The sequence below is a fragment of the Rattus norvegicus genome, chromosome 7 (genome assembly GCF_021556685.1).
Source record: "Rattus norvegicus strain SHRSP/BbbUtx chromosome 7, alternate assembly SHRSP_T2T, whole genome shotgun sequence".
NCBI lineage: Eukaryota > Metazoa > Chordata > Mammalia > Rodentia > Muridae > Rattus > Rattus norvegicus.
The window spans coordinates 8,849,366-8,853,102 of record NC_141540.1 but is presented as its reverse complement, the minus strand read 5'-3'; positions in this window follow the sequence as shown (position 1 = coordinate 8,853,102).

Genomic DNA, 3,737 nt, shown 5'->3' with positions numbered 1-3,737 from the left:
AAGAGATCAGAGGTCATATATGCAAACATAATCAACAGAATATAAGAGATTAAAGAGAGAATCTCAGGGGCAGAAGATATCATAGAAAACATTGACAAAACCATCAAATACAATGTAAAAAGCAAAAAGCTCCTAACTCCGAACATCAAGGAAATCCAGGGCACAATGAGATGATCAAACAGGTATAGATGATCACAGGTATAGAAGAGAACAAAGATTCCCAAATTAAAGGGCCAGTAAATATCTTCAAGAAAGTTATAGAATCAAGCATCCCTAACCTAAAGGAAGAGATGCCAATGAACATACTGGAAACATACAGAATTCCAAATAGATAGGATCAGAAAAGAAATTCATTTCATCATATGATAGTCAAAACACCAAATGTACAGAACAAGGAAAGAATATTAAAAGCAGTAAGGGGAAAAGGTCAAGTAACATATAAAGGCAAACATATAAGAATTATACCAGACTTCTCACCAGAGTTTGTGAAAGCTAGAAGATCCTGGACAGACATCATACAGACCTTAAGAGATCACAAATGCCAGCTCAGTAAAACTCTCAATTACCGTAGATGGAGTAGCCAAGATACTCGATGACAAAACCAAATTTACACAGTTTATCTTTCCACAAATCCAGCCTAACAAAGGATAAAGATGGGAAACTCCAACACAAGGAGCGGAACTACACCCTAGGAAAAGCAAAAAAGTAATCGTCTTGCAACAAACTCAAAAGAAGGTAGCCACACAAATATAACTCCACCTCTAACAACAAAAATAATAGGAAATAGCAATCATTGAATCCTAATATCTCCTAATATCAATGGACTCAATACAGAACATACTGGATACATAAAGTGGTCCCAGCATTTTGCTGCATATGGGAAACACACCTCAGTGACAAAGACATACACTACCTAAGTGTAAAAGGATGGGAAAATTTTTCCAAGCAAATGATCCCAAGAACAAGCTCAAGAAGCCATTCTAATATCAAATAAAATTGACTTTCAACAAAAAGTTATGAAAAAAAGGAAGGACTCTTTGTACTCATCAAAGGAAAAAAAAATCTATCGAGATGAACTCTCAATTCTGATCATTTATCCTCCAAATGCAAGAGGATCCACATTCATAAAAGGAAGTTTCCTAAAGCCCAAAGTATATATTGCTCCTCACACAATAATAGTAGGGGACATGAACACCTCACTCTCATCGATGGAGACATCATGGAAAGAGAATCTAAATAGAGACAGTAAAACTAACAGAAATTGTGAGGCAAATGAATTTAACAGATATCTATAGAGTATTTCATCCTAAAAATAAAGAATATACCTTCTTAGCACCTCATGGTCCCTTCTCCAAAATTGTCCATATAATCAGTCACAAAATGAGCCTCAACAGGTACAAGAAGATTAAAATAAGCCCAGGCATTCTATAAGATCACCACAGACAGAGGGTCTTCTTCAATAATAGTGACAGAAAGCCCACAGCCACATGGAAGCTAAATAATGCTCTAATAAATGAGAACTGATTCAAGGGATAAAACAAGAAAGAAATTAAAGATTTTTTAGAATTTAATGAAAATGAAGGCACAACATATCCAAACTTATGGGATAAAATGGAAGCAGTTCTAAGAGGAAAAACTCATAGCTCTGAGTGTCTCAAAGTAGAAATTGGAGTGAGCATACACTAACAGCTTGACAGCACACCTGAAAGCTCTAAAACAAAAAGAAGCAAATTCACCTAAGTGGAGTAGACAGAAGGAAATAATCAGACACAGAGGTGAAATTACCCAAAAAGAAACAAAAAAAAAAAAAAAAAAAAAAAAAAACTATACAAAGAATCAACAAAACCAGGACCTGCTTCCTTGAGAAAATCAACAAGACAGAAAATATTTAGCCAGACTAAACAGAGGGCACAAAGACAGTATCAAAATTAACAAAATCAAAAATGAAAAAGGGAGGAGACACCGCCGGAACCTGAAAGAAACAGACCGGATAAACAGTTCTCTGCACCCAAATCCCGTGGAAGGGAGAGATAAACCTTCAGAGAGGCAGACAAGCCTGGGAAACCAGAAGAGACTGCTCCCTGCACACACATCTCGGACGCCGGAGGAAAAAGCCAAAGACCATCTGGAACCCTGGTGCACTGAAGCTCCCGGAAGGGGCAGCACAGGTCTTCCTGGTTGCTGCCGCTGCAGAGAGCCCCTGGGCAGCACCCCACGAGCGAACCTGAGCCTCGGGACCACAGGTAAGACCAAATTTTCTGCTGCAAGAAAGCTGCCTGGTGAACTCAAGACACAGGCCCACAGGAACAGCTGAAGACCTGTAGAGAGGAAAAACTACACGCCCGAAAGCAGAACACTCTGTCCCCATAACTGACTGAAAGAGAGGAAAACAGGTCTACAGCACTCCTGACACACAGGCTTATAGGACAGTCTAGCCACTGTCAGAAATAGCAGAACAAAGTAACACTAGAGATAATCTGATGGCGAGAGGCAAGCGCAGGAACCCAAGCAACAGAAACCAAGACTATATGCCATCATCGGAGCCCAATTCTCCCACCAAAACAAACATGGAATATCCAAACACACCAGAAAAGCAAGATCTAGTTTCAAAATCATTTTTGATCATGATGCTGGAGGACTTCAAGAAAGACATGAACACACTTAGGGAAACACAGGAAAACATTAATAAACAAGTAGAAGCCTACAGAGAGGAATCGCAAAAATCCCTGAAAGAATTCCAGGAAAACACAATCAAACAGTTGAAGGAATTAAAAATGGAAATAGAAGCAATCAAGAAAGAACACATGGAAACAACCCTGGATATAGAAAACCAAAAGAAGAGACAAGGAGCTGTAGATACAAGCTTCACCAACAGAATACAAGAGATGGAAGAGAGAATCTCAGGAGCAGAAGATTCCATAGAAATCATTGACTCAACTGTCAAAGATAATGTAAAGCGGAAAAAGCTACTGGTCCAAAACATACAGGAAATCCAGGACTCAATGCGAAGATCAAACCTAAGGATAATAAGTATAAAAGAGAGTGAAGACTCCCAGCTCAAAGGACCAGTAAATATCTTCAACAAAATCATAGAAGAAAACTTCCCTAACCTAAAAAAAGAGATACCCATAGACATACAGGAAGCCTACAGAACTCCAAATAGATTGGACCAGAAAAGAAACACCTCCCGTCACATAATTGTCAAAACACCAAACGCACAAAATAAAGAAAGAATATTAAAAGCAGTAAGGGAAAAAGGTCAAGTAACATATAAAGGGAGACCTATCAGAATCACACCAGACTTCTCGCCAGAAACTATGAAGGCCAGAAGATCCTGGACTGATGTTATACAGACCCTAAGAGAACACAAATGCCAGCCCAGATTACTGTATCCAGCAAAACTCTCAATTAACATTGATGGAGAAACCAAGATATTCCATGACAAAACCAAATTTACACAATATCTTTCTACAAATCCAGCACTACAAAGGATAATAAATGGTAAAGCCCAACATAAGGAGGCAAGCTATACCCTAGAAGAAGCAAGAAACTAATCGTCTTGGCAACAAAACAAAGAGAATGAAAGCACACAAACATAACCTCACATCCAAATATGAATATAACGGGAAGCAATAATCACTATTCCTTAATATCTCTCAATATCAATGGCCTCAACTCCCCAATAAAAAGACATAGATTAACAAACTGGATACGCAACGAGGACCCTGCATTCTGCT